This window comes from Manis pentadactyla, chromosome X, assembly GCF_030020395.1.
Source record: "Manis pentadactyla isolate mManPen7 chromosome X, mManPen7.hap1, whole genome shotgun sequence".
Classification (NCBI taxonomy): Eukaryota; Metazoa; Chordata; class Mammalia; order Pholidota; family Manidae; genus Manis; species Manis pentadactyla.
The window spans coordinates 134,573,252-134,585,777 of NC_080038.1; positions in this window are offsets into that span (position 1 = coordinate 134,573,252).

The window sequence follows — 12,526 nt, forward strand, 5'->3', positions numbered from 1 at the left end:
TTTTCTACTCTCTGTTTCTGAGTTTGATTTTCTTTCTTTTCTTTTTACATACCTGATATAAGTGATACCATGGGGTGTCTGTCCTTCTTTGTTTGGCTTATTTCACTCAGCCTAATACCCTCAAGGTCCATCCATGTTATCACAAAAGGCAGGGTTTCCTTCTTTCTCACAGCTGAAAAATGTATTACATTGTAAATATATACATCTTCTTCATCTATTCATTTATTGAGCGACGTTTAATTTGTTTCCATACCTTGGCTATTGTGAATAATGCAGTATATTACCTAGGATGTCTTGCTTAATCCTTCTGAGCTAATGTACCCATATTTAAGTCTCATCAGGGACATGAACTGTTACACTTCCCTTCAACACTTGGCTCTACTAGGCACCTTCCAGGTAGCATGTATGTGTATGTTTGTGGTTCCTGGATATACTTCCGGGAAGTTCCTCTCCACTGTACTCATATTTATACACTTCTTTTCCCAGAGAACCTTAATCAAGTCAGTATCATCAGGGTTATGGACCTGAATTAGTCCATTGGCTTTGTCATAGGGATGCCAAGGATGTTTCTCTCTGGAAACCTGAGATGAATCCCAGTTGATCATGGTGTATGATCCTCTTGATGTATTTTTGAATTCGGTTTGCTAATATTTTGTTGAGTATTTTTGCATCTATGTTCATCAGGGTTATTGGTCTTAATTTTCTTTTTGGGGGTGTCTTTGCCTGGTTTTGTTATTACAGTGATACTGGCTTCATAGAATGAGTTTGGAAGTATTCACTCATCTTCTATTTTTTGGAAAACTTTGAAGAAAATGGGTATTATATCTTCTCTATATGTCTGATAAAATTCAGCACTGAATCCATCTGCCCTGGGGGTTTTGTTCTAGGGTAGTTTTTTCATTACCGATTCAATTTTGTTGCTGGTAATTGATCTGTTTAGATTTTCTGTTTCTTCCTTGGTCAGTCTTGGAAGGTTGTATTTTTCTAGGAAGTTGTCCATTTCTTCTAGGTTATCCAGTTTGTTGGCATATAGATTTACATGGTATTCTCTCATAATTCTTTGTATTTCTGTGGGGCCTGTTGTGATGTTTCCTTTCTCATTTCTGTTTCTGTTAATGTGTGTAGATTCTCTTTTTCTCTTAGTAAGTCTGGTTAGGGGTTTTTCTATTTTGTTTATTTTCTCAAAGAACCAGCTCTTGGTTTCATTGATTTTTTCTATTGTTTTATTCTTCTCAATTTTATTTGTTTCTTCTCTGATCTTTTTATGTCCCTCTTTCTGCTGACTTTGGGCCTCATTTGTTCTTCTTTTTCCAGTTGCAATCATTGTGACTTTAGACTATTCATTTGGGATTGTTCTTCCTTCTTTAAATAGGCCTGAATTGTTGTATACTTTCCTCTTAGAACTGCCTTCGCTGAGTCTCACAAAAGTTGGGGCTTTGTGCCGTTGTTATAATATGTCTCCACATATTGCTTAATCTCTGTTTTAATTTGGTCACTGCTCTATTAATTATTTAGGAGCATGTGGTTAATCCTCCATGTGTTTGTGAGACTGTTTGTTTTTTTGTACAATTTATTTCTAGTTTTACACCTTTGTTATCTGATAAGTTGGTTGGTAGAATTTCAATCTTTTTGTATTTACTGAGGCTCTTTTTGTGGCCTAGTATGTGGTCAATTCTGGAAAATGTTCCATGTGCACTTGAGAAGAATGTATATCCTACTCCTTTTGGGTGCAGAATTCTGTAGATGTCTGTTAGGTCCATGTGTTCTAGTGTGTTGTTCAGTGCCTCTGCATCCTTACTTATTTTCTGTCTGGTGGATCTGTCCTTTGGAGTGAGTGGTGTGTTGAAGTCTCCTAGAATGAATGCATTGCATTCTATTTCCTCCTTTAATTCTGTTAGTATTTGTTTCACATATGTCGGTGCTCCTGTATTGGGTGTGTATATATTTATAATGATTATATCTTCTTGTTGGTCTGTCCCCTTTATCATTATGTAAGGTCCTTCTTTATCTCTTGTTACTTTCTTTGTTTTGAAGTCTATTTTGTCTGATACAAGTACTGCAACACCTGCTTTTTTCTCCCTATTGTTTGTATGAAATATATTTTTCCATCCCTTAAGTTTTAGCCTGTGTATGTCTTTGGGTTTGAGGTGGGTCTCTTGTAAGCAGCATATAGATGGGTGTTGCCTTTTTATCCATTCTTTTACTATGTATTTTGATAGGTACATTCAGTCCATTTACATTTAGCTGGATTATCAATAGATACATAGTTATTGTCATTGCAGGCTTTGGATTCTTGGTTACCAAAGGTTCAAGGGTAGCTTCATGATCTAACTGTCTAACTTCACTCTCTTATTAAGCTATTATAGCACATTCTGATGATTTTTTATTTCTCTTCCTTCTTATTCTTCCTCCTCCATTCTTTATATGTTAGGTGTTTTATTCTGTGCTCTTCTGTGTTTCCTTTGACTGCTTTTGTGAATAGTTGATTTTATTTTTTGCCTTTAGTTAGTATTTGGTTGGCCTGATTTCTTTGCTGTGATTTTATTTTCTCTGGTGACATCTATTTAGCCTTAGGAATGCTTCCATCTAGAGCAGTCCCTCTAAAATATCCTGTAGAGGTAGTTTGTGGGATGCTACTTCCCTCAACGTTTCCTTGTCTGGGAATTGTTTAATCTGTCCTTTATATTTAAATGATAATTGTGCTGGATACATTATTCTTGGTTCAAGACCCTTCTATTTCATTGCATTAAATATATCATGCCATTCTTTCTGGCCTGTAAGGTTTCTGTTGAGAAGTCTGATGATAGCCTGATGGGTTTTCCTTTGTAGGTGATCTTTTTTCTCTCTCTGGCTGCCTTTAATACTCTGTCCTTCTCTTTGATCTTTGCCATTTTAATTATTATATGTCTTGGTGTTGTCCTCCTTGGGTCCCTTGTGTTGGGAGATCTGTGGGCTTCCATGGTCTGAGAGAGTATTTCCTCCCACAGCTTGGGGAAGTTTTCAGCAATTATTTCTTCAAAGACACTTTCTATCTCTTTTTTATATCTTCTTCTTCTGGTATCCCTATAATGTGAATATTGTTCCATTTGGATTGGTCATACTGTTCTGTTATCATTCTTTCATTCCTGGAGATCCTTTTATCTCTGCCTCAGCTTCTCTGTATTCCTGTTCTCTGATTTATATTCCATTAACAGTCTCTTGCAACTCATCCAGTCTGCTCTTAAGTCCTTTCAGGGATTGTTTCATTTCTGTTATCTCCCTTCGAACTTCATCCCTTAACTCTTGCATATTTCTCTGCAGGTCCATCAGCATGGTTATGACCTTTATTTTGAATTCTTTTTCAGGAAGATTGGTTATATCTATCTCCCCAGGCTCTCTCTCTCTGGGGTTGTCTGAGTTTTTCTTGACTGGATCAGATTCTTCTGCATTTTCATGGTGATAGAGGTGGTCGTAGGCAGGAGGCACATGTGTCAGCTGGGAGCACAAAGTCCCTTCCTGCTTTCTGGTCACTTTGCCTTTCTCCGCTGCCTGTGTCAGTTACCTGCCCCCAGGGAGCAGTCTCTGGGATAATCTTCTGAGCTGCCTTGGCAGGGCAGCCTTCTGGATAGCCCAGAGCCCTGCGGGGAATGGCAGGTGCACCAGTTGTGTTCTCCTGTGAGAACAGTGCCCCTTTGTGCCTTGCTCTGGCTTCCTCTGTCTGTGCTGGGCAGCTACGCACCGACAGCAGCCTCTGGGTCTGTCTTGGTTAGCTGCGTGCTGGGAGGAGACTCTGGGTGGTTGCTGTGGGTGGGGCCGCTCTCCGGCTGCTCCACCACTGTGGTGGGTCAGCTGGTTTGCTTGCAGCACTGGCCGGGAGGAATGAATGGCAGGCTGCTTATCACCATAAGGGGCTTTGAAGCTGGATTACCCCCCAGGGGGACAGGGGGCCCAAAGTTCCTCAAGATTCCCAGCCTTTCGGGCTGAGTGTGCCAGGACAATTTCATCCAGCTGTTAAGCCCCTGTCCCTTTAAGACTTTCAAAAAGCACCTGCTTTTCTTTTGTCCTGGGGAGCTGGCTGTGGGGACCCGGCTGTGGGGACCCGGTCACAGTCTCCATCTCGGATTTTACTTTTCCATTTCTCTAATATCCAGTACACTATGCAATGTGTGTCTGTGCTCCCAGTGGAGATACTAGGGCTGGTTATTTAGCAGTCCTGTGCTTCCATCCCTCCCCACTCTGATTTTTTTCCTCCCACCAGTGAGCTGGGGGAGGGGGAGTGCTCACATCCTGGCGGGTTGCAGCTTTGTATCTTACCCTTTTCATGAGATGCTGAGTTCTTACAGATGTAGATTTAGCCTGGCTGTTGTACTGTATCCTCTGGTCTCTCTTTTAGGCATAGTTGTATTTGTTGTATTTTCAAAAATACCTGTGGTTTTGGGAGGAGATTTCCACCACCCTACTCATGCCGCCATGTTCGTAATTTCTATTTTTGATAGAATGAATTAATAGGGTAATGCTTTGTTCAAAAATTTTTGTTCACTCAGGCCTTGCTGATAAGAAATTCCAACTTTCATCTCCAAAAAGTTTAATCACATTTTTTAATGTGTTCATTGGCACAGGGAGATGCCTAAAGTAAGTAGGTGGAAAGTGATTTTGCCAATGTCATTGGAATGTGTTTTTTCCAAGCTGTGAATGATATTACTTAATGGCAATTCTATGACAGATGATATATGTGTTTCAGCTGAAGGAATTTCTTTCTCTCCACTTAAAATAATTACATGTGTAGTCAAGTCTGTTACCATATGTACAGAGTAAGTAGGTTCCTTGAAATCTTATGTCTATTCTAAACTCAGGTACAGTCTGCAAACACTTTTCTTTCAATGTTGGAGAAGCAGACATGCGACTTCATAGATGTGTTACCCAGCGATTATGGTAGAGAGAATAATGGCCACCCAAAGATTTCTACATCCTAATTCCCAGAAACTGTAAATGCTTTATATACAAAAGAGACTTTGCAGGTATGATTAAGTTAAGGATTTTGAGATGGGAAGATTATCCTGGATTATCCAGGTGGGACTGATGTAATTGTAGGGGTCCTTAAATGGGGACAAGGAAGGCAGAAGGGTCAGAATTAGAGAGAGAGCATCGTAAGAAAGATTCTACCAGCCATGGCTAGCTTTGTGAAAGTGAGCCACAAGTCAAGGGTTGTGGGAAGCCTCTAGAAACAAAAAATCAAGAAAACAGATACTTCCCTAGAAAGGAACTTTCCAGAAAGGAGTAGGCCTACTGACACTTGAATTTCAGCCCAACTGAGACCCACTTTGAATTCCGAACCCCACAACTATAAGATAATACATTTGTATTGTTTTAAACCACCTAGTTTGTGGTAATTTATACAATAGCCACAACAAACTAATACAGTGACCCTCCTAGATTCACAAGGAAATTGCAGATAGAAAAGAAGACAGCTGATACTGGGTATGTTTTCTGTAACAAGCCCCAGGCAACACAACTGTCAACCAACTAGGGATGCTATTGTGAGGACTCAAAAGAGACAATAATGTTGTGAGAAGATGTCGATTCTTCTTATCAGTCAAGAAAAATATCTAAACTTTATTTCTGACTATATTAGGGGAAGCAATTGGTTTGAAGTACCGTAGAGTGAGCCTTTAATTTGTCTACACCAAAATACACCTGACCTTTGAACAACACACTGTTTGGGATACCAACCCCTCTGCAGTCAAAAATCAGAATATAAATTTTAACACTGCAAAAATTCAACTACTAATAGACTCCCACTAACCATAAACCTTAGCAATAATATAAACAACCAATTAACATATATTTTGTGTTATATGAATTATATACTGTATTCACACAATAATACAGCTGGAGAAAAGAAAATGTTCTTTCAAATAGTCACAAGTCTCCGAAAAAGTTTTCCAAAATATTTAATGAAAAGAATCTACATGTAAGTGGACTCATGCAGTTCAAGCCCGTGTTGTTCAAGGGTCAGCTGTAATACACTTAATGGAGAGTTTTCCAGCAAGAGAAAAAGAAACCGTGGAAAGGAGGTTCTCTAGAGGCAGTAGTATACTGTTGTGAGCTTAATGGCTCAGATTAGCTGAATTCGGCTCAAACTGCATGAACAATTGCATGAAAATCAAGCATGATATAACTCTAACTAATTCAAAATTTCCTTTTCCACTAGGAAGAATTGGTGGATATGAAAGTAGGGATTTCTTTGCCTAGGCTGAGGTATAAATGAAATCAACATCTCTTTATATTTACCAAGGAAGCCTTCATGGAGGAGGGAAGGAGTCTAATGCAGTGAGCTAAACCACAACCACTACAGTTGTGACCTGATACAGTTCCAGAGGCAGGAATGAAATGATTCCTATCAAAATGAGATGGGCCAAAGTAACTCAAAGTTTTGAGATATGAATCATTCAAATTTTGGGGGTCCATGTGAAGTCATTACATTTTGTGGCTGAGATAGCAGCAAGGTCATATACAAGACAATCCTCAGAAACATATTAACCTGGAAAGACATGCACACTGAATTCCATCCCCTGAACAAGATTCTGCACCTGAATCTCCCTAAAATATATTTATTCTTAACTTATTCTCAAATTAACACAGATATTCAATGTTGTAATTAAAGAAATTAACCGTAGCTATCCCTCTGAGGAACTCCTCTAAGCTATTCCCCAAAGAAAACATTGAGGAATGTAGGGAGCTCATTGTAGTAAATTCATTCAACATATCAAGTAGATAACCTAATATGCTTGATTTATATTCAAAGTAGGGAAATGTCTGACCAGAGGAAGGAAAGTCAAGTGGAAAGAGCATCTGGATATGGTGTAGGAGATCTGGGTTTTTGTTTGGACACTGCCACCACCTGGTAATGGAATCTTCAGTAAGTCATTTCTTCTCTCTGGGTCTCAGTTTATGAATCTTGAAATTAAGGGGGGTTTACATAAATGGAGAAAAGGTACATTTGGAAAAAACATGCTCCACTAATTCCCCTTTCAGCCATGGCAGATACTCATAATGGATCATGGCACCCTTTCTCCTAAACCTAGATAAAGCCTCACAATCCTCAACTCAGTGCAGACAGCTTAATTTTATTGACTGAGTCCTGCCCTAGCTATTTAAAAATAAGTTTGATAAGAATGGGTCTACTGCAATTTCATTGACTCCCTTCTAAGAGTTCCATTACAAGCTATTAAGAAAATAGCAAAAAAAGATTTTGTATTGTAAAGAATGTTGTTTATAGGGTTGTTTCTTGTGCTAACAAAAAAGAGAAGACAAGCTACAGAGAATCATGGGACCCATGATTGCTTGACGTGTACACCTGGCCTTAATCTGCCTCCATTCTACTGAAAGTAGATAGCAACTGAACAATAAACATGATGACCTGAGAGAGAAACAAAATGAGCCTGGAATGCTTTAATTTAGTTGAAGTATAAATTTAACTAGAAGCAGGAAACAAGATGTCCAAGAGATAAGGTGGCAGTCCTATGTGGTAGAAAGAGCAGAGGCTCTTTAACCAGGAAGACATAGGTTCAAAACACAGCTCTGCCACTTGAACTCTGTGCCAATTTAGGGAAGACACTGAACTTCTCTGAATCAATGTTTTCATGTGTAAAAACAAGTATAGTAACTACCTCAGGTGGTTGCTATGTGTAGAAAAAATGGAAGTTCCAAAGGCCAGGATACTCACCTGACCCTAATCTACTTGCCCTTGGTGCACATGCAATGATGTAATTGGCCTACTGCATAGGCATATGCTTACACATGTGTGGGCAAAGAGCCCTTATTGTCTGTGTTGCTATATAAAGACCTCTGCCCAGTGCTCTGTAAGGCTGGTGGAGAGGCAGAGACAGAGGCTGAGGTGGATTGCAGACTTGTCATATGTGGACATAATTCTAGTGTTCACCCTGGCACTGAGAGAATAAAGCACAGAAGACCTTTTACCCACAGTGTTCCATTGTAATTATTCAGTCTCAGCGAATCCAGAGTGAACTTGCCCAGAGAAAAACCCTCCGGCACAAATGTTGGCATAGTCAGCAGGATTCACTGCAGACTGAAGAATGGAATAAACTGCCCTCAAGGGAAGGGTGCTTCAGCGGGCTGCTCCTGTGGGTGAGGAGATACTTGGGTATCCCCGATGGACATGTGGTCTGAGGTGGCTTGCCTCATAGAGGAGTCAGCCCCACCCCAGGACTGGGGAGATTTGGAGGTGATGCCTGAGGCAGCAGAGGAGGCCCTCTGCAAAATAGGGAAATTTCTTAGAGAAACTGAATTCCCTTGTGGAGGCAGGAGCCATGGGTTGGCTATTTTGCAGTGTTACAAAAGGCTACAGATGAGAAGGACATACTCCTGCAAGAAGCATTAGAAGAGGTAGCAGGAGAACACAAGCCACTTGGTGCTGTGGAGGAGGTAAGAGATTTGTTGAAGATTAAGATAACATCACTGCAAGGCATTGTGGAATAGGTAAAGGCCATGAAGGAGGAGGTACTACTGCAAGAAGCACAAGAAGAGGCAGCATAGGCAGCATGAGAACACAAACTGTGAAGCATTGAGGAGAAGTTAAGAAAGTTGTTGAAGACTGAGATAGTGTCACTGTGAGGGACTTTGGAGAAGGTAAAGGATGGAGTGGAGGAGGCACTCTGTGGACTGGTAAGGGAGCTGCCATTAGCCCCAGAAATGGTGCATGATGCATCAGAGAATGAAGAGGAGGTGGTGCCAGAGGCACCAACCCCTCCTCTATTGAAATCCTGACCAATTATACTCAAGAAAATAGAGATCCAGCAACTGTGGGTTCCTCCAGGAGAGGTACAGCTCCCTCCCAAGGTCATGGAGCATTCCACATTCTGCCCCTATACACAGGTAGATCTGGTGGATTTAGGCTCCTGGTTTTGGCAGAAACCCTCAAAGTCCATACTTGCCTGGCTTCTGCACCTTTGTCATATAGGCATGGATAGTATCCCCCTGTCTACATCAGAGATGGGAAAACTGGCTTCACTAACAACTCATCCTTCCTTGCAGCAGTGACTGCAGAATGCACATCAAACAACAAGAAATCATTCACTTCATGAATGGCTTATAGCCACACTTCTCACTGTATGGTCCAATCAGGGAGACTTACCATCCTCCCCTGCTAGACAGCAGAGGTATGCCAAGCTTCAGCAAGAGTTACGGGAGGTGGGCATAAAAAATGACAATTATAACCCAGTAAAATCATGACCTGGATAAGGAGCTATTTACTGTGTGGATGAGGGATACAGTGCTACAAACAGCTCCTTCGTCCCTCTTTGGGCCCTTAGTGGCTATTCTTGCCCCTCACTTAGGGCAACCCACAAATGGGGTTATCCATACTGTGGCAGATTTGGGGGAGGTTGAAGTGATGCAAGCATAGAAAAGTAGTTGGCTGCTGAGATAAAGGGTTTAAAGGGCCCCATGAAGGTCATGAGGACCCAGATGTGGGTTGATTTGATAAAGGCAGTAGCAGCCAAAGAGAAATTGGATGGGAAATTTAAATCTTACTGGAACTGTGGCAACAGCTGAAGCCAGACAGCAGTTTTGGTCATTGGCTAAGGCAAGGACCAAGAAATGGAAGCCAGAGACAAAGCCACAAGTTGGCCTGTGCACCTATGGGATTTCCTGCTGTAATAGGGAGCCGACCTTGCTTGGACCCACACAGGAAGATGACTGGGTGATATGGTTTGACTGAGTGGAGGGTCGAGGCATCCACTTTGAGGGACCAGGTGGTGACAGGAGGCCACATGTTGAAATATCAATTCATTGGTCCCCAGTAAATGTACAATGTGTCCTCATTCTGGTAGACATAGGAGCCAAATGCTTACTGATTTACAGCAACCCTGAGTAATTTCCAGGACCCCCACTGTTACAGATGAACACAGGAGTAAAGCTATCAGAGTGAAACAAGCTTGACTCCCATTGGGATAGGGCATCTACCCCCAGAGGAGTATACTGTGTATATCTCTCCCATCCATAAATATATCTTGGAGATAGATGTCCTGCAGGGTCTATGGTTGCAGACCACTATAGGTGAGTTCAGACTGAGAGTATGTTTGGTGAAGGCAGTTCTGAGGGGACATGCTAAGCACACACCCATAGCTTTTTCTATGGCTCAGTGGGTGGCTAATACCAAACAATACAAATTGCCTGGAGGGCATAAAGAAATTGGAGAAACCTTCTAGGAACTGCAGAAGCTGGGTATTATAAAGCCCACCCATAGTCCTTTCAATTCCCCAGTGTGGCCAGTAAAAAAGCTGGATGACTCCTGTGGATTACAGAGAATTAAATAAAGTTATACCCCCTATGCGTGCTGCTGTCCCCTCTATTGCAGGCCTGATGGATACCCTCAGCCATGAGCTAGGAACATACCATTATGTGGTAGATCTTGCTAGTGCCTTCTTTTCCATTGATATTAAGCAGGAAAGTCAAGAACAGTTTGTCTTCACATGGGAAGGACTGCAATGGACTTTCACTGTCCTTCCACAGGGATACCTCCACAGCCCCACCATCTGTCACGGACTTGTAGCCCAGGACTTGGCCACATGGGAGAAAGCGCCAATGGTGCAGCTGTACCATTATCTTGATGATGTCATGCTCACTTCTGATTCTCTTTCAGATCTAGACTGAAATCCATTGGCAAGACACTCACCTATACCTATTCTCCATACCTCACAACTTTTCTTTCTGAGCTTTTCTTTTTGCCTCTCCACTCCTCCCCAATATATTATACAATCTTCCGGACATCTAACTTGACTTCCTGCTGTGTTCGTTCTGCTATTTAGGTCCTTTATTGAGGGAGTCTTTTTTCTTTATCAATCTGGCTATTGTATTTATAATGTTCATAACCTGTTTCCTTTACAATTGTACCTCTTTTCCCAGTAGTTTGTTCTATTCTTTGATGGATACAAAATTCTCTTGAATCTTGCTGAAATTTTTTTTCCAAAGTTTTCTTGTGTTTCCAGCGTTAATCCTTTGGAGTTAGTTTCGTGATTCACCTTTGCCTCACTTTTTCATGCTACTCATTATCTTTAGGTGATGGGCAGTTATTTTCTGCGGGCCTCACATGGGCTGCTCAAAGTAATTATCAATGATCATAATATGAATATGATCACTGTTATTACTCTGGGTCACATAAAATTATCTATTTAGAAAACAATGCAGTAAGAAATCAATGCTTCTAATTTGGAGTACTGTAATTTGGAGTTACCTGCCTTTGTGACTTTCAAAGGAGGCTTCCATTTGATTTTTGTCTCCTTGGCATCTTCATGCTTATGACAGGGCTTTCCTGATTAACAGTCATAGAGGCCTCTTAATGAACGTGTTATAGCTGCTTTAAAGCATATTTTTGTGAGGTTTTCCCTTTTGACTTCCAAAGTGAAGCTACTAAGTTTCAAAAGGTCTATATTTTGAGTCAGACTATTCTAAACATACCCTACAAATTTGTTCAAAATTCATCCAGGTATTTTCATGTGATAATGTGTTGATAAAATATTGAATGTTGTTTTATAATTTCATATAATTATTGAAAACCTATTTGGAAAACTTTCAGCATATTATACAGCATATATAACATATATCTGATATATGTACAGTGGAAGGACGCACCATTATACTGTTGCAATTTTCTTTGAAAAAATGTCATCTGGGGTTTAACTGGGAGTGGAATTATGTGAAATTTTTGTTTCCTTCTTTATACTTAAAAAAAATTGAAGTATAGTTGATATACAATATGTTGGTTTCAGGTGTATAACAGTGATTCAATAATTATATACATTATAACTTCCTTGTAAATTATAAATTAATAGGAAAAAATGCTATTTAAAAGGTAAACTATTCAATATTAGCTCAACAGCATAAAAATGCATAGGAAAAAATGGGAGAAAAGATGCCAAAATGTTAATGGTGATTACCTCAGTGTTTATCTCAGGTTAGGGTTTTTAAAATATTTTCTGTATTCTTCAAATTTCTTTAATGAGTATATATTTCCTAAGCATAAAATAATAAACAGTTGAATGAAAACAAATTTCACAGGATAAACAAAAACATAGGACCTATGTGTTGTGCTTATACTGTGTAAGTTATATGTTTATCATTATAATCTGGTCCTAAAGTCATTTAAATAAGGATGGTTGATGCACTTCAGACAGCTCTGGCTTTGCTAAGACATATTGGGGACCAAGTGAAGAAGGTAAGAGGTTGTATCCACAGTGTGGCCCCACGTCAAAATGGTCTGTCTCTCCTCTGAACTCTTGGAAGTTTTATTGTGCTTATTACTCATTAAGCACATGTCCTTTAGTATTCCGAACTAAGTGGTTTCATGACGAAGGAATCGATGTCTTAAAATGTCATTGTATGATCTTATAATGCCTAATGCAAAATGTCATTAAATAAGTATGTGATGGTTACTAAAAAAAGTGGAGAGCTTTTATGACACTGAGTGGACTGGTTGTTTGATACAATAAACTGGCTCTTTTACAGTCATGGAGGCTTAAATGATAAT